General features: G+C 39.1%; 1 protein-coding gene across 1 annotated transcript in view; it reads left to right on the top strand.

Annotated features, from left to right (window-relative positions):
- The first annotated feature begins 1,092 nt into the window (after positions 1-1,092).
- ARHGAP18 (Rho GTPase activating protein 18) overlaps positions 1,093-22,704 on the top strand; it is a 94,857-nt gene continuing 73,245 nt past the window's right edge. Inside the window, exon 1 of the mRNA XM_069010794.1 lies at positions 1,093-1,225. The gene's annotated coding sequence lies outside the window, so the exon portion shown is untranslated. The remainder of the gene's footprint in view (positions 1,226-22,704) is intronic.

Raw genomic sequence — 22,704 nt, forward strand, 5'->3', positions numbered from 1 at the left:
TCGGTGCCCATGGTGGATGCACAAGAAGGGGAGAATAAGGCTGATTAATCTGGAGTGCACCAGAAACAAAGTAATTAACATTCATATATTTGAAAACGTGGTTCTACTGCTCTGATTTCACTTCTGCTGTGATTTTCTAGGTTGCTCTTCACAGCAATAAAGACCCCAGAATTTTCACCATAACCCAAATCAAACAGATGTAGAAATTATATATGGTTTATATGAGGAAGTCATCCACTGTAGAGATGAAATTTCAAGAGATCCAAGATCCAGGAGTGGTTTATAGAGGTAATTTCAGTGTTTCAGTATCCTTACGGTAACATCAATAGTGTTTTATTGCTCCCAGCCTGAATTTGTCTGCCTTCTTCTGCTTCAGTCCTTCTGGTTCTTATGTCTGGTAGATTAAAGAACTATGACAAATGCTCCTGAGTAAACGCTAACACGCCATAATCAAACCACCTCTCCTTCCCCGTTCTCTGCCGAGCTGAACGAAGCGCAGACATGGCTTTCGTACGGCGAGGCAAGCTGCCCAGGCCAACAATCACCCCCCTTGCCCCTCGTTTAACTCTTCCCCACAGAGCTGCATTTGAGAGAGGCACCGTGCGGGTCTCAGCCGTGCCATACGCTGGGACGGGACCGGCTTCCCCCTCCCGCCGGGCACCCACGCCGCACCTCCCCGCCCGAGTTCCCGCGTGCTCCCCTTCCCTCTGCCCCTGGCCCGACCCCAGCCCGTCACGGTGTCCCCGCCGCCGGCCGGCGCTGAGCGGAGCGGAGCGGAGCGGGCGGGGGCCGCCCCGACGGCGGGGACTCCCCGCGCTCCCCCACTCGCGGAGATGCGCCCGGGCCGCGGCCCCGCTGCCCCTCAGCGCCCTGGGCCCGCCGCCCGACCCCACACCGTGGGCGCTGCCCTCCCGGAGGCGGCCGGAGGAGGGGGCGAGGTCGGGCGGTCCCGCGGGGGGGCCCCGGCCCCGCCTCTGCCCGGGCGGGGCGGGCAGCGGCCGAGTGTCCGCGGCGGCGCGGGCGGGGAACGGGCGAGGGGAGAAGCCGCTGCCACCGAGGGGCCGAAAGCGGTGAAGAACCAGCGAGGAGCCGCTGACGGAGGAGCCCCACGATAGCGGCTCCCTCCTCACCCCGTGTCCCTCCCGGCCCCGAAGCAGCGGCGGGGAAGGCGACCCGGGAAGATGGTGACCGTGGTGACGAAGCTGGTGCACTACCTGCACCTGAGGTAAGGGCGGGCGAGCGCGGCCGCCGCGCTGCTCCGCCCGCCGGGCGCGACACGCAGGAAGGGAACCGCGGCGCGGTGCGGGAGCGAGTGGCAGTGGCGGGGCTGTCACCGCGGGTGGGAGCGTGTTCTGCCCCGGCCGGGCGCTCCGCCCGCGCTCCGCTCCGCTCCGCTCCCCGCCGCCTCGGGCTCTTTCCAGCCGCTCCCCGAAGTGCGTCTTGAGTGCGTCTTGCGGTGCCGCAGGGCAGCAAGGTGCGATTGTGGAAAACGCCCGTTATTAGTCTAAAGTCTGAAAAGTTGGTGTCCCTACAGTATTTTGTAGCGTAATTATAGTAGCATGGGTTAGACAAATTGCATAGTTAGTCTTTTTTGTTTTACGGCTTCTGTCAGGATACAATACTAAGCCGTTTTTCCCAGTATCATCTATTCTAATTAGAACTTAGCCGGTAAATACAAGTATTTTTGCACTGAGTGGAGAGAAAGCAAAAAAGTGCGCACTCCCGGTGATGTTCCACTGTGTTTTGTTGAATCACTGTTTTTCCCCTGTATTTGAACACTTGATGTACATCAAAAGAGTTGATTGAAAACTCAAATAACATGTATCAAGAGTTGTAAACAGAAATTTAATTTCTGAACGTAATGATATTTTAGTGTAGCCTTTTCACATAAGGCTGCTCTGAGAGTTGATTTCATTACCTAATTTTTTTCAAGACAGCCATAGGAATGAGTGGAAAAAAGGGCAATCAATTATTCTGTAGCTTTTTATTGGTATGATTTAAGACTTGATTCCTAGAATACCTGCAGTCTGTAGATATTTTTTAAACAATTATTAAAATAATAATACTTTGACATTAATTGCATGAGAAAAGAATGTAATATCACCAGTTTTAACTGGGCTTTTTCTCTGATGTAACTGCTATAACTGTTAAACTTTTTCTGTAAGTCTGACCAAAATCACAGCTCTAATTTTATAAATTTTTGTGGTTTTATACTGTGTTACTTTGCTGGGCAAATAGAGAAGGAAGTCAAGAAGGAAAAACCCCTGCCAATTCCTTACTCCTGCCTTTCTTCTGTTGTTCTCCTCTAACAGTGGTTATTTGTTTAAAGGAATATTCCTGCTGGTTTTGAACCAGAGCTTCATGGCTCTCTTTGCTTTATAAACATCAGACTAAAAAATAAATGTCAGCCTCAAAGACTTTATAGTATAAAGGGAATTATGAAACAGCAATTAATGCAGACAGCTGAATGAATGCAGCAAATAAAAAAAGTTATGTTCTTTATCCAGTAGCATCCTGATCCCTGTCAAGTGTTTTGTAGGTATCATGAGAAAATATGTAAAAAGGCTAACAAGTTCAATAAACTTTAAGGATGCACTTCTCATGCTGGATGAGCATCAAGGGATTGAGAAACAGTGAACAGCATATCTGAAAGTTTGATAAATGCCTGGTCAGTGCCCTGGCTGAAGGCAGAATTTGAGTAGTTTATTACTGGGTGGAAGAAGTCAATAAAATTAGGGAAGATGTTAAGAAGTCAATCAATATGCTTTTATAGAAATAGAGCTGTTGGAGATATGGCTGAAAAGGGATGCAGTAAATGCAACATTTGCAAAACTGAAGGTTATTAGTCCTGAAGAACCTGAGTAATGATAAATTTCCATTTTTCAATGCTAAACCAGAGAATAGCTACTTCACTGAGTATTGCTGGAATGGTAAATAGTGGCAGTATCTAACAGGACATAAATGAGCAGAAGATGTTCCCCAGAACCAGTATCCATCAGCAAGACAGGGAAAATTTGCATGCTTGGTCATCTTTAGTGAGTCTGTAGGCTTAAAATGCGGATTGATTTTAGCAATATCACATAATATTGTTTTTCCATTCATACCACAAAATCGTGATAGATAAGGAATGGATGTTTCAGTCAATATCAGTCAGACATTAACAACTACTATTAGGCATTACCAGCTGCTTATTATTTGCCTCCTTTAGTAAGTGACCAGCAAAATAAAAATTAGTCCAGGAAACAATAATGTAGAAACAAGTGCATACATATGAAATTGTCTGACATATTCTTGAAATACTATAATTTCTGGTTAAACCACTTTAGTAGTCTTCTGGGTAGCCACGCCATAATATTTTTTTTACTATTCATGAGAATGGAAGTAGCTAAAAACCAGATAACAGCAAGGAAGCCAAAAAATTAGCTGTCAGTCTGAGTTAAGAATAGTTAGGTAGCTGGTGTGATGGGAAAAATGCTTCTCATCAGTGTTATGCCTTTTTCTCACCCTACGCAGAAATGCTAAGGGTAAGTTGTAACTCCTGTATTCTGTGTAAATTCTAAACCTTTGGGTCCCAGTCTATGACTTTAATTTTAAGGTTCTGCCACCGTTAAGTGAATAAATACTATGCTAATATATATTAGGAAAAATATATTTAAACATTAAAATTTGTACTTAATAAATTTCTAAGAATATAGTTTGTGACAAGATTAGACTATGACAGTAAAACAGTACACTGGGCAGCCCAAACAATTACTGTAATCAGAACCTTAGAGAGTAGTAACTATGCCCTTAATTCAGTACTTCAGTAGATAATTAATTCAAATCACTTTAGGACTTGCACAGTTAGCAGAAATATGGACATCATACGAACCTGTCTTTGAATTTGACACCTTACAAAACACAGGATCCTGAAGCTACAGGAACAATATTAAAACCTTGGGTTCTATACAACTATTCTAAAAAGTCTCCTTTCTGAAAATCAGAAGTAAATACACTGAAATGCAATGCTCATAACACTACAAGAAATAATATAGCAGTACTTGGTCTCTTATACTTACCTCAACTAATTAACCCTCATAGAGCATGGTTATGTACCATTTAAACCCCATTCAGCTGAGTCATAAACTTCTGATTAGTTTCAGTCAGACAAAAGCGGGCTCACTGAATGGGAATGGATCAGCCAAGAAACTAATCATAAAAATACTAAATTAGGTTCTCAGCAAGGCGAGATGCTTTCATATAAATATATTATGTAATTATCTCTACATAAGTAAAGATTGTGCACCAAGTGAGAGCAGAGCAGTGCGCAAAAGAAAGAAATGAGCAGTGGTTCTTGAGAACAACAGACAAAGGAGATGGCAGCAGATAGAGCAGTTCCCAATGACAACACCAGGCAACACAAGCAAACTGAAGACAAAGGTGCAGACTTATGAATGTAAGATATTCATGAGGAGATGGAATATTCAATGCTACCAAGGAGATTTCCACAGTAAATTGTATTGCAGAAATTCAAACTGAAGCATGGCTGGTGTAGTTCTTCATTTTAGGAAGTGCAAATGCTTAAACTACACATGTGGAAAAGCACAGTCCCAGGCTTGAAATGCTATTTTGGAAGTTCAAAATTTTATCAATTAATTACTAGTTTTCACAACCTGCCTCTCAAAGTGATCACATGAAATGCAGTTTTAGTTGAAGCAGCAACTAATAAGACTATTTTGGAGCTGTCATGAGATTCCTGCTTTTTTATATGAAATTTTTATATCTTTAAAATTTGTCCAGCAAATAAGAAAAACCTTCTGCTTATACTGTCAGTTACATCTTATTTCATCCCTCTGATTCATTCCCTTTACATTCATCAAAAGATCTCACTTAGGTTGTGCAGTGTTGGAATGTGTGTGAACAATATGCTTCTTAAAATGCATGGTTTGGGTCTACATGGTTTAAGATGTGGCTGATGGACTGAATCCTGCCTGAGGAACATTCCTAACTGGACTGGCACATTTTTCTTAAAGGAGCCTCAGTTCAAGAAGTTTGGACAGGACACTGTACTGATGCTACTCCAACACCTCAGCATGTGGTGGTGCATGGTTAGCTTGAGGAAGGAGCATCTTTCCTTATCCTTCTCTTGAGAGGATGAAGAAGCAGAGGAAGGAACACAGCTACCTCATGCTTAAGAGGCCCAGCAGAGGTTGAAGCTGCTGCTGTTGCTGTTACAAAAACACACAGTCTGGACCTCTTGGTTCAGCATCCCTGGCTAACATACTAGGGCAAAGTGTTTCCCTGTGAATCTTTTTTCAGAAGTTTCATGTCTCTCTTGGAGCATTCCAGGGAACTGTGATGATTTCTGGGCTTGGTACTAGTGTGGCCATCTCTGATGGTCAAGAAAAGGACACAGGGTTCTGCTGAGTGCTGCAGGTGAGGTTATAGAGCACAGGTATTATTTTATGGTTCCTCATGCTCTTGCAGTAGCATACAAATGGTCTGCATGGATTGTTGGCTGGTCTTTTATTCTTACCAGTCCCTCCTCCCCACTCAAGCCAAGGATATACTTGTGGATGATTTTGTTTGATTTGTAAAATTATACCCTAAAACAATTTTCATACTGGGACACGTAGACCTGATGTTGTTGACTTCTGAAGTTTTTGAGTTCATTTTCTTTTAGAAGCTTAATGTGTCTTTAACAATTTTTTTTTTTTTTTTTTAATATCTGATGTAGCCACTGTATTGTATCTTATACCCTGGTGTAGGAACACAACACATAAGTATGACAGGTTGAAAAGAACTTTCTATCTCTCTGAGTGCTACCTTGCAGCTTATAAAAAAGCCACTATCTTTAATCTACTTCATAAACATATGAAGCTTTTTTAAAGCTTAGGCTGTTTGTCCTTCTCGATGGGTGTGTGGGATGGAACCATGGTCCCCTTGAATTTAGAAATTAATTTCTAATTGTCTACCTACAGTTGCCAGTGGAAAGTTTCTACATATTTCTTTTGTATTGACATTTTCTGTGAAATGAAATTGATTTTTCCACCCAAGATATATATGTTCGTGAGTACTCACAGAAAGCAATTTTATTGCTGCTTCTTAGCTGCTCGTGCTGAGTAGATTCTGCTCTTCTCCATGTGATTGTCCACATTTGACCACATCTTTCTTGATTATGAGTGATTGAAAGTGACACTATAATTTTAATTAATGTTTAATCAATGCCTGTGATAATATTAAAACTCTGCTATCTAGCCTCATATGGCTAGATCTACACAGAACTGCTGATACCTTTTTTATTGCTGTACAACACTATGATGGTTGTCTTGTGACCAGTTAGTATCTGTCATTTCAAACTGATGAGCCCCCTGGCTTATAGCATAAAATCTAGTTATTAAGTCTATTAAATTCATTCACTTGTGTATGGTTTTTATTTTTCAGTCTTATTGTTAATCCATTTTTCCCTGCATAATATCTTGGACTTTCTCTAAATCGATATCCTTAATTTTATAATATCAGTAAATGTCACATGATGCTTTCTGTCCAAAGTTATGAATCAAAAATATGAAATATTAAGATCATTAATAATAGGGAACCTAGCAAAATTTTAGTAGGAAGACTCCCCCAGTTCATCGGTTTGCTTTTCAGTATTGCTGTCTCTTTTCAGATAAGCCCTTCCCCAGTTTACAAACTTGCACTGTTCCCATTCTCCTGTTTAGCTCTGTAGGTAGTTATAGTCCTTATGTGTTCCAGTATCAAATGCAATACTGAAGGCCATATAGGATAGGTCTCCTGCAGCCCCCCATCCTTAATACAAGGTATTTTATTATTTAAGTCTGTATTTGCCTTGGTGAAGGTAAATAATGCCTTGTATTTTATCCCAGCTTTTCATTTACCTCCATGTCTCAAAATACGCTTTCCTTTGAAGCTCCTAAAAAAGACTTGCACAGTGTCAAGCTCAGAGCAACAGGTGTAAAGTTGTCAGTTTTTCTCTTTCTGAGTTATATTTGTTATGTTATGTTGACATTCTCTGGTAATATGACATCACTTGAGCTGATAGAATTTTGTAATCACTTACTATTGAATTAAGGGAATTATTTCAGTATCTAAGACAGATGATTATCTATTCTGCCTGCCTTAATTTTACTGAACCTTAAAAACTTTGCTGCTGTCTTGAATACAGTGTAGTGTTATCCACAGATTTTCAGGAGTTGTCTGGCTTTGCTGTCATTATCCTGACAGAGTATTGAGTCAGGAAGTTTTGGGGTGGCCATGCCAACATTATCTTTGATTTCAACTTCATTCTTCCTGTGCAGCAACTTCGCTGCCATTTAATTTCTCTTTTTCTCTGTACTGTCAAAGAATAGTATATGTAATTTAATTTATATTGCTAGGTGTCAAGACCTGTCAACTGTCAGGAGTCTGCTTGACTTTTTGGCAATTTTTTGCTTTATCCCTACATTTTGACTTTTAAGACAGAGCTTTCTTGTCATCCCCTGCTGCTCCTCCCTCTTGCCTCCTTTCTTGTAGACTTTTTCCTCTTACCTTATACAGTGTTTAGATAAATCCATTTATTTTCTCAACCGAAGATGCTGCAGACTTGTCAGTGATCTTTATGGAGCTGCCAGCCCTTCAGAAGATACTGATCATCTGAGAAGCCTGTGGTGAGGCTGTGGAACAGAGAACTCAAGGTCTTCGGCTTAGGAATCATCTGTGTATAAGCCTGAACTCTCATTTTTATTTAAAAGTGACATGCAATGTAAAAAGCATTCATTCAGCAAAATGCTGTTAGTAACAACATGCTATTTAAAGTTGTCAATTCAGCTCATTTTGACTCAAAAGGATTACTAAATTATTGTATTTCAGCTCTGCAAAGAATTTACCCTCTTCCATCAGCACTTTTGGCTCAAAAAGGATGTTCCTTCATCATTGCTTTGAAATGGCTTAAGCCACTTTCTGACCAATCTATGATAAATAACAAAAAAATTGTCAGAATGAATTAAGAGTGTCAACCCAGCAGTTTCCCCTCAGCTGAACTTAACTGCATCTTTGACTAAAGAAGGCCATCACTGATGTTTTGTTATCATTTAATTTCTCACCATCTGCTCCATGTGATACCTCTTGGAAACCACACAAAGGTGGGAGGATTATCAGAGCCCAAGGAACATGCTCTGGGACACTCAAGATTTCAGCTTTTCACCAGGCTTGCCAGATGAAATAGAAAGGAAGAGGCACTTATGCTATTTGGAGATGGAAGGTGACCCTTGCCACCAAGGAGGAGGATGGTTGGCAGATATTTCTCAGACAGCGTCTCTTCTGTCTGATACTACCTGTCAAACCAGGCGTGGCCTTGGCTGGGTAGCCCTTATGGTGGCTTTTTCAGCACTGGCTGCAGTAACTGCGAGCTTGTTTTCCTCATTCTCTTAGGGAGTACAAGAGTATGTGTGGCATGCACACAGACCTACATTCCCTTACTCTTCCTCCTCAGATGCTTATTTCTGTTAATCCTTCCTGACATACCATCTCAGCAAAACTGACTGCAGTAAGGATTGAAAAGCCTAATACTACTTTTTTAATTTTTCCCTGCAAGAGTGGTCAATAGAATCAATGGATGCTTGATGTCTATCATGTAATAAGTATATATATATATATTATCACCCTCATTCTCCCTCTGTACTGTCAAAACTTCCTTCATAATCTCTGGATAAAAAAAAAAAGAAGCCAGCGTGGCCATCAGAGTCGATCAACTTGGAAGGAAAAGTTGCATCACTTCAGTAATTTTTCTTTCTGCACCACAAAGATCAAAACAAGAGACAGTGCTATATAAAGTAAGGTTTGAGATGGCAGAGATGTAAAGCAGGAGCTTGAATACAGTGAAAATTAATAGAAAGTCAACTCAAGAAAAAAATATAGACAAGCACATTTTACTTACTAGAAGCCAGCAACCCAGAATGAGCTCTTAGCCACTATGTGTCCAACGGAGCTGCAGAAATTTGAACAGTTATCGGATGGAGGAATTAGGGTTTGGGGGCACTACAGCAAAGGGTGGGTGCAAGAGGAGAACTGATCTATCATGTATTTTTCCTGTATAAAATTTTGATTCTGTGAAAAGAATTTTGCTCCTCTCTCTTCTTCCCAGCAGAGAAACATATGGCCCTGCATTTGGTGGCCAGCACTAGCAACAGATTAACAACTCTGATAAATACTACATTTTGCTATTATGACAGTAAATGCTTTTAGACCTGGGCATAATGAGACAAGAGATTTCATAGCCACAGAAAAGCATGTTTTCTACGAATTAGGAGCACAGTATTGATTTATAATTACATATATTAGATAGAATGGTTTATATCTCCAATAATCTTTAAAGGCTACCATCTGCCTGTAGACAAACTTAAGGAAACTTAATTTGGATAAAAACCTGCTTGGATAGTTAATTCAGTTAAGGGATCAATTTCTAATAAAATTGAAGGATTGGGCTGTGTGATAATCCTTTGAAGTACCTCTAGCAGCAAATTTATCCTTAGCTTTTCTTCACCACAGTGCCACACTGGCTCTCAGCTTTCTGGTAAGTGACATACCCAGTAAGGTCAATAAAAACTGACTCAAACAAAATTGAAAGAATTTTAAAACTACTGCTGTTGTAATATTAATAATAGCAGTAAAACTCGTCAAAATATAGATGATAATAAAAGAACATTAAAATATGTAATAGTGATATGAGGTAAGTTAGATGTTTTTAAGATTCATTTAAAAATAAGAATTATGAATGCATGCACATATACTAGATAGAAATGGGATCAACAAAGGCCTTCAGTGTTATGGGATAGACAGACATGAAATGAGGACAGAACAGAGGTGTTTAAGTAAATGTCACTTTGAAATGTCTTAGTCTTTCAGAACAGTGTTTCTGCTCTTAAACAAAAGCAGTTTCTATGCAATGAACTGCCTGGTATTTACTGACTCCCCCTGCACTCTGTGCCCTTAGCAATTTCCTTTGAACTCTCTCACACAGCAGAGTATGAGGTCCAGATCAATTTGATAAATAGGAAATCATAATGAGCTGTTTATAATAGATTTAATTGCAGTAAAGGATGTTATGTTTTCTTTCAAGGTGTCTTTACAGCTAATGTGGAGATACCATTTTAATGGTCTGGGCTTCGTGGTGTCAATTTAATGGTTTACATCAGATTTGTAAATCCTCCATGACATTTTTATTAAAGGAAATATTACTTCATCTACTATGCTACTAACAGCATATAGTTTCCCTAGGTAAGTGAGAAATTCAGACCATCGTCAGAGCTTAGCTACATTAGCCATTTGTGGTGAAAGAAAAGCCTCTATTAATGCTTATGCACAAGGATTAAGATGACTTGAATGCTGTAATCCTTCCTGTTCGACTATTGGCATCATGCTGCCATCTGACAACAGCTGTTTCCTTCTTAATCTGATGGAAAAAAAAAAGGTGGTAGATTGTTACTTGCACCATTACAAGCTCAGTCATTCCATTTTATGTTTTAGTAAATATGAACACTGTATCATAATAAAACCCTCTTAAATGTATCCATGTGTTACATATAGTACAGTCTTGTTTATTTTTGTCCGCTGCTTTAGTAAGTACCCAAAGAACCAACAGACATTGTTCTGCACCAGCACTTTATTTTTAGTTCTGTAGTTAGGAACAGCAGGATCCAAAACTTGTCATGAGGAAAAACCCCAGGCATTTGGGGCACGTAAGAAAAATGAGTAAGCATTGTATGTCATGACACTTTGTAATCACAACTCTTGGCAGAAGGCCAAGCATGGAGTTCGTAGAGTCTTTTGAAGCTACTGGAGCTGGAGGGTCCTTGGAACTGGGTATCAGGCTGACATCTCTGTATTTCCTGACAGCTGCTACTTTCAAGACACAAAAATACATTTGCCTCACCTATTCCCTGAGCTTCAAATTGTTGGGTACTTAGGTGAATCTTGGAGTTCTGAAACTCATCCATGAGAATCTGGTTTGGGCACTGTTGGATCATAGTCCCATTATAGGTGCTGGTTTGACTGACAGCTACGGGTATGCCCGCATATATTGAATGCGTTTGGTACTGGGGATGAAAGCTTGCTAAATGACAAAGCATTCCTTGAAAGCAGAAGGCTGAGCATTTGTATTATTTTTTAACAAAAAAAATCTTTTGAGTTGGTGGTGCACAGAATAGTGACCGCTGTTGCTTGTGAAGCTGGAGAATTTAACCTGAAGGTCCTGTCCTTTATGTATGTTTTCCGAGTTTAGCTTGGGAACACAATGGAATTCAGGCATGGATAAAGGGGAGGGAAAAAAGGGTCACACTAAAAATCAGGCAAAGTTAGGCAAATAATTCTGTACCTTTCAAGACTATAAACTTTATTATAATTTCAGGTAAAATCCTCTGAACATGAAATAGGGATGTCAGTATTTACAAGAAGAATGGAAGCTGCAGAAGGCAGCTGGTTTGCACCCACCATTACCCAGCACTGTGTGTATGTGTGCTGTAGATCACCCCAAAGGTACAAATCTCTTAAATATACAGGCAAAGGGGAAAGGATTATGGGAGTGTCAGATTAGGAACTGGTTTGCTCTGATCCAGACAATTATTATAAACAATTCTAATTATTGATGGCAGAAATACTCAGAGTCATCTCAGAATTTCCAGCAGCAGAAATCTCAGCTTCTGGGGAAAATGGACTTATGTTCAGTCTCCCAAAATACACCTCTAGCCCCATAGCTGTTGAGGGAAGTGAAAACAAAACTGCTGCCTATTTTGCAAAACACAGAATATTGCTAATAGCAGGATAGAAAGGAAAAATGGTTCTACTCTTCCTATCAGATACACACTGTGAGAAACAAAATTCCTTAATGTTTGAGGTTGATGGTTCCTCAGGCTGGAACACCCACCCCATGAACTGTCTGCACAGAGACTGAGCTTCTCATTAATTTCTGGAATCATGCTCTGGAATTTGTGCAACTATTAATTTGTGATTCAGAGGATCTTTGAACCTACTCTTGAATTAGCTGAGACTCATGCTGAGATTGTTAACTTAGCAAATCACTTGATTCTGCCGTTCTCCTTTGTGTTAGCTGCTTCCAGTAATGAGACTTTGCATGTAAATACAAATAGTTGGGGCAAAATAAAAAACTGTAGCCCCTAATAGATAAAATTAAATATTGCAGGTATTTTCATGACACTGCAGAATGTGTGAATAGTGATCAAGTGTTTAGGAATGAAATGGAAGGAAACAAAATATGGAATTATCTGCTTATATTAAATATCTGCTGTGTAAACTGTATTTAACACCATCTTCAAACAGATGAGTTCTTGGGAGTATTCTCAAGGGGATTTATTTTATTTGCACCATCTATCTTGGTTTAATCTGAACTAAATAAAATTCATTTAAAATTCATTCAAAATTCATTCCTAGGCTTCAGTCCTGCTGACTCAAACATAACACCAAAACCAAACAATCAGCAGGACAGTCTTTGGGCATCAGTATGAGCTGTATTATGAGCTCTGGCGATGCCTGTGAACGTAATCTTTGGAAGGACATAGGACCTGATAATATATACTGACATTTTACAGTGAGAACAGATTGGTTTTAGAAGTGTTCTAATCCAGAAGTGTTCTATTTTTTTTTACTTTTTGCTGTAGCAAAATGCATTTGGCAGTTTTTATTCATTAACTCAAAATATCACTCAGAAATTCAGTGATGCAGATGTCTTTCTGTTTGTCCACTGACATTTTTGGTATTTACATTTCCAGTCAGGGCATAAACACAACAGTTTCACTGACTAAAGAGCACTGTTAAAATTTAAATGCATGTTTATTTTTTGAATACATAATTCACTGAATTAAGATAACACTGAACATCCACTATGAGCTAGGGACATGGCTTGCAGTTTAGAAAGGGGCCTGTGTTCTGCAGATAAGTATGCTGTCAGTGTTACTCTGTGTTTAAAATGTTTCAACTACAGGGGCTAGAATTGGAGAATTGCTTCATTTCTGCAAAGCTGGAGCAAGCCAACCTGTGCATCACAAGATCCATGGTTGGGAATGAGTTCCTGAGAATTACCTGGGACCACTGCATATTAAATGTGATCCAGATTTCCTTGAAAGGTGATGGTTTAAAATCTAATCAGGAAATAGTATCCTCAAAAAGTTCAATAAATTCAATCATAAATTAAATAGGATGTGTTACTTTTTAAAAAGATATTTTTAAAAATAATGCAGTATAATAAAGATACTTTTGCTAATGTCCTATATACGAATTTCTACTTTTTGTCATTCACATGCATCTCCATTACTTTCATTGTTGCAAGAAACCAGAATTATTTTAAATTATGGCCTATTTGAACATAAAAGTTGCTCTACCTGTTTGGATAGAAAGTCTACCTACCTGTATCCTACTTGTTTATAAGACACCCGTGAAAGAGTTTTAAAGAAGGGGAAATATTCCCAATGCTTTCACCAACCTGCAGCCATATGCTGCCAGGCAATTCCTGAGCCAGATGTTCTTTCTATGTGTTTAGCAATAGTCCATGGATGTATTTTCTGCAAACGTGTCCGGTCTTGCCGAGAACTTGTGTAAGCTTTTAGCTTCACCAGCATCCTGTGGCAAGCAATAACGCTGTGTAATGAAACATTATGTGAAATGCCACCCCCTTCAGTTTGTTTTGAATCAGTTTCTTCATTGCAGTTACTGTTATTTCCCCTTAGTGCTGCTGCTGGAAGAGACAGTGAACAATCCATTGATATAACTCTTTTTCTCCTTTGAGGTTTGTATCTTAATAATTTAGTTCCCTGTCTTCACCTGTAGACTACCTTCTCTGCTCTCTAAGAGTGTTTGGTGGCTTTTTAAAATTGGTCCTGTAATTACAGTAGCCTGCAGTCAAATAACTAGGATTACTTGTATGAGCAAGGTATATTCAACTGTCCTGAAATAGAAATGGTATTTAATATATTTTGAATCTGAATATTGTTTAAATGTAAATACAGCTTCCATTATATTTTATTCGGATGTTTGGGACAATCGGCCTCTTAACAGAAAACCTGATCTGACTGTACAATTTAGGCCAATACTTATTTTATCATTAATGCACATTGTTTGCTTCAGTAAGAATATGCTATGCCAAAAGAGTTTGCCATGTACTTTTATGAGTTAAAAGTCTTTCTGACATACACCAACTATAGTACAGTAAATGCTATTGGGAGATTTGTAAGTATATTCTCAGTATTCTTCTGTACTTTGCAATATGTCTATAATTTAAGAATGGTACTTAATCATCTATTCCAACACTTCTGTAATTTCAGACCCTAATTGTGAATAATACAAAATACAGTACACGTAGTGGGCCCTTGCACAGCAACTGTGATGAAGCTTTATTTTAAAATTTTGGCCATGCTTTTCATTAAAGTACTTATCTGCAGCCAAGAGAATAGGAAATTAGGTTGACTAAAATAGCTACAGTAGTCTGAACTGAATAGCTAAAAGTAGGGAATTCTACTGATTAAAGCAGGGTACTTGAAACATGGCAACATCCTAAAATTATTACTATTTCACAGCTTGTTTGCAGCTAAAATATTATGTACCTGCTTCAAGGGGAAGAACAACATTGCAATTTTGCCCATGTGTGTAGTACATTAGGCAGCACTTAAGACATTTAAAACTATTATGGTTATATATTGTAATATATATTTCTCCATAATGTTACAGCACACATTATACATTGGGCTGATTCCTTGTGAAAATATCTTCCTGTGATTACTGTAATGAAATGCACTTTGGCTAGATAATAACCTGATGCTTCCACAAATAGATAACTCTGAAACTGAGGCTAGGAAAAAGCAGAATCTTCAGTTTGAAAACTGCTCCTATGAGCAACTGCTCTTAGAGTAACAATAATCTTTTATAGCGATTTTGTCTTAAATTTTAGTGATGCTCCAAAGCAACTGAAGGGAAAAAACAGGCTAAGAAAAAAAAAATTATTTTGGTGAGCATGCAGCTTTTTTCCCCTTAACTGTCTATTCATGGCCAGGATCCCCAAAACTGTCATAGAGACGTGTGGTGTTTGTGCTGTTGCTTTGGTAAAACTAAAACTAAGACATGTCCGAAGGTTCAATGGCTGAAGATAATTTTTCTAATTGTGGAAGTGCTTTTTGGGCTTTTGCACTCCTGAAAACCAGCCTATTTCAGTGAGAAATGTGGATTTTTAGAAATGATAGCTCTACTAGGAAAGGCCCTACTGTGGCTGCAACAGAAAAGCACTTAATACTACTACAGCCCCCTAAATACCTGAGCAGGTATTAAATGTTACAAGTACTCTTATATTGATAAAATTTATCTACACTAGTGTGTTTTTTCTGTACCGATTCTGGAAGAGTTCAACTGCCAAAATTAAAGTGTAGAAGGCCCTAGTGAGAAAGCTTCCAGCCCCAAATTCTTCTAATTCCTTTGGGATGTGCCTAAAACTTGAGTGCTGTTGACAAGTGCCCAGTGTGAACTGTGAGTATCTTTCTGAACAAGAAAGGCAGAGGGAGCTGACACCTGGTAATCCCATCATTTTGGTGGATGCTGTAAAGGGAATAATTGTACATGAATTCTTGTGGAATTTCACATTGCTGTTCCCTTCTCCTGTCTGTTTTGGGTTTTTTTACCCAAAAGAAAGAGTGCTGTAGTTTTTTACCATAGTGCTATTTCTTAAAGGATCTCTCTGGTACTAAGAATGATGTTGAAATAAATCAGAAGGTGATCTAAGCAAAAAATGCAAAAAGAAAGCAGAATGATAAAATATTGGTTGTCCTGTAATTATCCCCCAGTGAAAAAAACCCCAACAAACAAATGAACCACAAGGAAAAAGCAATTTGAATACTTAAATATTGCAAATCTCTTATGGATCCAAAACCCAGAGAGCAAACATTTCACTCATGGATCTACTTATTTGTTCTTCAGAAGAGAATTTACAAGCCGAAAGCCAGGCTGGTGGACTATCCAGTGGCCGGTGGATGGGTCCTGGGCCAGGGGACTGAAGTCTTGGTAGGAGCTACCCTGGTGCCCATCTCTTCTGCATCACCTCAGAGATGAGTGTAAAGGGGCCCAAATGTTGCAGGAGATGCTGAGCTCACAGGACAGGAACAAGGAGCTGAAATATTAGTTCAGGAAAATCGGCAGAAGCTTAGTCTCTGAGTCCAGTGGGGCCATCATTTTGCTTGATGTGCTCTGGCAGTAGAAAAGCTGCAGTATTCTACTGTCCTGTCATTTATAACCCCATTTCCCAAATCTTTTTCAGCCTTTGATGAAGTAAAGCTACCTTCTTCACAAACACTGATGATCTCAGCTATGGAAACATAACTTCCTGTTCTGCAATGTAGGCATTTATCTTATAATTTATCAAATTGCCTTTTATCTACTTATCAATCCTTATCATCTGTTGCCTTGAGAACCTCAGATGATCTATGGTAATGCCTATTAGGGAATTAGAAACACTGGAGTGCTGATCATTATATATCTGCATATATAGGCAATGAGGGAGAAAAAAACCATTTGTATAATAGTTGAGGTTTGCTTGTTTTTGGCCTCTATGCTGGTTTTTCCATGCTTCTGGTTTGTCCTTCACCTTACAGCTTGAGAAAAGCAAATCACAAACAATAGGATTTTCATTTGAGTACTACTTGATTGTTCCTAACCAGCTAAGCTAACAGAAATGTGATTTTTTTGATATTTATTAATAACACTGTTACAATTCTGAGAAAATTGTAAAGTCTCCTCGAGTGGAGGTACTTGTATATAGTTGAAGCTTTTGTACATCAGCCAGCAGGTGATGAAAGCTCCTACAGATGATTATCCTGTCATGTACTGCTGTAAGATGTTCCAAAACAAAGGTAAAATATTAAGTGCTAAATCCACTCAAGAGTAGAAGAACTACATTGTATTAGAGGTATCTTCTTTGTAATATTTTCCACCAAATTTAATTGTCATTTATGCTCACATACAAGGTGAGTCCCCTTTTCAATGAGAAACTGTGGAATACTTGATTTACTGAAAGTGCTCACTTCTATTTCAATTTTAAAGATGGTAGAAAATGTATTTGGAAAAAGTGGTGAAACCAGAAGTTTACTCAGCTGATTTACTATACTGGGATTGTTAAAATGCATAATTACTGATACAGAGATGGTAGTCTGGCTGGAAATTATGTTACCTTTCAAAATGTTACCTTTCATTAACACAAAATGCAATCCTCAGCTCTTTGTATCTGCTTGTCTCTTCATTCACAGTATATAAAGTGGCACAACACTGTCTTTTTGGTCAAGAAAGGATAGAAAAGAGATGCTGATGATTCTTTGATATTTTAAATAATTTGTCCCATGGTAAGAGATAGAGGGAGTCATCTAAATTCTGAGATGGAAATATTACAGACCAGATTATAGTGCCTTCTGCCAATTCGCTTTTATTTTTAGTAAAAAATATTCTGCTCAAAGGAGGCAATTGTCCCACTCTGCTGTGCACTGGTGCAGCCTCACCTTGAACACTGTGAGCAGTTTTGGGCACCACAATATAAAAAAGACATTAACTATTAGAGAGTGCCCAAAGGAGGGCCATGAGGATGGTGAAGGGCCCTGAGGGGAAGCCTTATGAGGAGGGTTGAGGTCACTTGGTCTGTTCAGCCTGAATGAGACTTAGGGAAGACCTCATTGTGGTCTGCAACATCCTCATGAGGGGAAGCAGAGGGGCAGGCACTGATCTCTTCTTTGTGGTGGCCAGTGACAGGACCCGAGGGAATGGCCTGAGGCTGAATCGGGGAGGTTTAGGTTTGGTATCAGGAAAACGTTCTTCACCCAGAGGGTGGTTGAGCACTGAACAGGCTCCCCAGGGATAGGGGGAGATAGTGTATAAGGGATAGTGTTCTGGGAATTGCTTTCTGTCCCTGAGAAAAATGCATTCTTCCACTGATGCAAGTTACTATCACTGCTCCCATTGATTTTCAAGTGCCAAGATGTAACCAGGGGCAGCCAAGAGCTGCAGATGGTCTTTCTCATCAAAGACCAAACATCAATGCAGCTGCAAGTTGTTACTGCTCACTCTGACCCCACTTCCCTGTGGCAGCCATATGGCTTGGAACCATTCCCTGGGTTCTCTTCCCTCTTGCAGGATACATGTGTGCATCCTCCTCTGAAAACCACCCCACTTCCCCAGATGGTTTTGTGTTGTTCAGTACTGTTCTGATTTTGTTTGTGACCGTATTAATTTTTCCCAATAACCCTATGATTGTATTTGATAGATTGAAATTTCAGGAGACTTTATCATAGATGTCCCCATAATATTTATGTTTACATTCATGTACATTTACATTGCTTTCCACATATGCATCCTCAAGTTACTTCAGCTTCCCTCTTTTTTTTTTAACTTTTTTGGACATATGGCGAACAGTATTGTGCATAGCGTGAGTTATTAAATAGTAAGACAGTACAGCAAATCAAAGTAAATCTAACCATTATAACATAAATACAGTTTTTAGGGGTGAATATCTTCCAAGTGAACTGCAAATGTTATGTTTTTCCTGCAGAAACTACACTATAATATCTTGATGTAGGCAAATGTTCAAGTTTTGCTTTCTGTAACTCCAGCAATTGCTTCCAAAATACACGGCAGTGGTAGTATATTCTTGCCTTGTAATCTGCAGCTCTGTCTGAACCTTGCTCTACAAACCTATCACAATTTCTTTGCAGTCAAAGATGAGCAAATTAGTGCAAATTTATTAAAATTAACCACTTGTGATTGTCACAAATGTACCCTAAGAGGACTGAAGCCTTATTGGCTGCAGATTTGATGCTTTGTTTAAAATTATTTGTGACTTGTTTATATGGCTATGCATCAGTCTAGAGATACTCATGAACTTTGTAGTTGTTGCTGGGTACATGGTACTACAGAAGAGCTGTAATAGTGCTGTGAGTTTTTATTATTCTTGGTGTATGACTGGTATTTTTTCAGTTTTCTAACTGGCTTTCAGCCAAAAAGAAACAAAACCTCACATATTTATTTCTTATACAAATTTTTGCACAATTATTCATGTTAATTGTCCTTGTAGTTGTTATTCATGAGAGTTGCTTTTGAGTACCTGTGAAGAGTAAATAAAAAGTACTATCATAAACAATCTGTTTTTTCTTACAGCTTAAGTTTATCAATTTTTTCATTCAAATTTGTCCAATCTTTGTTACAATAATGTTTTCAATCCCAAATATCATATACTTACATTCATTTTTTTTCAAAATTGAAAGTTCTAAATGTTGTTGTCAGAGCTATTTTATACAAAAAATGTAAAAAAAAAAAAATGGTTGTGTGAAATGAGCCTTGTAAGCTCATGAAATAGGCAAGACAAGCAAGACTGTGGGAACTTCCAAGCCTTCTTTCTGATTTGTCTATGATACTTGCAAATGTGGTTATAAAATATATTGTCCCATTAAGATGGTATATCTTAAACTGTAGTTGGAACCTCACATGTGGTTGAAGAATGGTGTCTTTCTTTTGGATTTTAGTTAAATTTCTGGAAAATGCAGTTCTGAGTTGATGTGAACCATTTTTAAAATCCATATTGAATTCAGAAGATTGTTTCCACTCAAAATAGCAAAAATAACACTGACATCTTAAAATATTCCATATTAAGAGTGGCTGAATTTGATTGCAGTGTAAAATGTGAGAGAAGGAAACACTTCTCTAAGATTTGTTTGGGATGAAAGAAGATGATGCCAAATGAATAATTTTGTCAGTAAGAAAGAACTAAGAATATTTTGCATTGTGTTAACTTGAATTTTCAGTGGTATTCGTCAACCCTTATAGAGAAGTGGTTTTCTTTCTCACAGCCCATGACTCATGCAATTGTTCCTTTGTTCTGATGCATTTCTCCTCGGTGCATAATGACATTTCTGGATAGCTCTGGCTTGCTCAGCTTAGGATTGTGTCACAGTTTTCATGAGCTTTCCTGACTGACTAAACTCTTCTCCTTTGTGGTTGCTCTGTTCTACTTCACCAGATGTTTTTGTTCTGCAACTTCAGCTGTGATCAAATCTGCAGGCAACAGCAAAATTAGAAGGGTAAGGAAGAGAAGAGCTCCCAGTCAGCGTGCCGACTGACTTAGTTAACATGTGTGGGAGAGAGCATGGTTTCAACTTCCTAGCCAGATGCAGACTGAAAAAAACTATCCCAGACCCTTCTGGAGCCTGATCTAAAGTAGGGGGTGGGGATGGTGGTAACAGACCCTGAACCCGAGCGATGGATACAGCCTGTCTGTGAAGCAACAAATCACTCATTTCTTTCCAAGTATGTTCTCTGTGCTTGCTAGCACCCCCTCCATATTTCTTGGTGAAACTGCAGCTGATGAGTTCATCAGTTGTTACATCTCAAATACGGGATAGAGGGGTCTATTTCCTGGCCTAAAGAAGAGAGCTGGGGTTGTTAGCTACAAGAGTCTTCTCCACTCCTGTCTCTTCAGTGGGTTTGGTGCTGGTTGCAATGTCCAAGAGAAGAGACAAACCTAGGATTTCTGGCCTTCATGACAGCAGCCTCTCAACAACAAAGTGAATGTATTCAGTGTTCACCACATTTAGGTAATAGTTTGGGAGAATTAAGAAGGAGCAAGGTCATTATATTCTGAAAATACAACCACCTTTTCATAATTAGTGGCATATGTGAAGTCATGGTTTATAAAATCCAAGTTGTATCAAAAGTAGCTCAAGAAAAAGGGGTCATTCAGAGTTACCAATGAAAATCTCTTAGTCTCCACCATTCATGATAGCTTCCCCTTTCCCAAAGTGGCATGAAACATCAGTTGTGGCATTCAGTTTTCCCCAAAAGTCCTATATCTCATGTGGAGATGCTATAAAGTGCACTAGATTTATCATCTGTTCTCTATGCTTGTGGATGCAGAAATCTATGCTATTTTATCCCTATTAAATCACACACCAAATGAAAGTAAATGTAGTGATGTAACGGGAAATAACTTGCTGCGTTTTTTGGTACCGTTCAATGTAATTGAACATATGGTGAATAATCCTCATAAATAGTTAGATATTATTAGCCCTGTTATATAGATTCCCTGTTCCAGGGAAAGGGAAGCAAGGATTGATATGGGGGTTTTTGCAAGGTCACACTACAAATACATGTGGATAAATTACCTCTACAGAAACAGATATACTTCTCTGGGTAAAATTCAACAGCTGTCTGACCACGAGCAAAAACATAAGGCAGATGAGAGCCTCAACCACTCAATCCCCATGCTGTGCTTTACATAAGGTAAGCAGATGGGCAGCAATGGGCGAGATCTGAATTTCTCCCGAGAAAGCATTCAAGAAAAACCAAAGAGGATAAACTAGAATAAATTCATGTGCTCATGTGGATAGTCTCAAAAGCAGCAGCGGTAGTTACTGTTTCACCTTTCGCAAAGTCATGGAATTAAGAATTACCGAAGCAGCCACCAGAGTGCACCAGATACATTTTAGAGCAACTTGCAAGAAAAGCGAACAACGTAAGAACTGTTACTCGCTTTTCTTGTGGTCTTCTTTTGTTTTTGCTAGGGGAAACAAATCAGCTCTTTAAATATGTGTGTGGAAGACAGTGAGGAAGAAGGTGAAGGTTCAGAAAGCTAGGAAGGCGTCACTTCTCTTACCTGTGCCCATACCCTTGCAGGCGCTTCAGTGACAATTGTGTCTTGCTTGCTAAATTCCACCATGTATTGAACTGCTACCTGATAATAGTGGATATATTTTTTCATGAAAAATATCCTGTGAAAATTTGAATATAGGTTACACATTAGCTTACGGGGTCAGACCATAAAAAATGTTCCCCATGTGCTGGCTAGCAAACATGTTACCAGCCTTCTGTGTACAAATCTGCTTTCTGAGTACAAATCTGCTTTCTGTGTACACATCTGTGACTTCATCCCCACCTTTGCTATTCAGGGATGTGTAAGCTGATCTGAAACACCTCCTACATATCAGTACATTTTGAAACACTGACTACTCCACATTGTGTATGCCATATGGTGCACGTTGTAACTGAACATTGCATCTCCCATATTTGGAAGGGCAACATAAAAGCATTAAAGGTGAAGTTTATCAGGCAGATGTGCACATCTGCGTGTGACCTACTCACGCAATCAGCCTTTCTAGTCAGTGGAAATAAATTGACAATTCTGGCACATGATTTTTCTTTATGTGCCAAAGTGGAGGTCCAACATAGAGCAGAGGATTTTACCCTCTAAAAGTGCATTTCTTTCACAGACTTTCAATGGAAAGTAAAATCAGTTGCATAGCTCTAGACATCAAGAGTTAAGTAACCTGTAATCTACATTTTTGTATTATTCCTAGCATTGATTATTAACAGCTGCAGAACACTCTTCACATATGTCGTTCTTTAGGTAGTGGAGTGCAGCAATACATGAAATGTGAAGCTTCATGAGGGTTCATCTTTCAGTATACAAACAACTTTCCATTTCATGTATTTTCTGGCTGCTGGCTGGAACCCTGGAAACATAATTTGGACAATGGAAGCGCTGCCATTTTGTTTCAATGTAAATGAGGTGAGTGAACTGATGAGACATTTTCTGCTTAGTTTAAAACCCAGCTGAACAAATGCTGAAATAGATAATAGAAGCGAAAGGTTGAAACCCTCCTGCATTAAAAATATACTTTAAAAGTCCAGTTGTACTTTTACTTT

This window comes from Aphelocoma coerulescens, chromosome 3 (assembly GCF_041296385.1).
Source record: "Aphelocoma coerulescens isolate FSJ_1873_10779 chromosome 3, UR_Acoe_1.0, whole genome shotgun sequence".
Taxonomy (NCBI): Eukaryota; Metazoa; Chordata; class Aves; order Passeriformes; family Corvidae; genus Aphelocoma; species Aphelocoma coerulescens.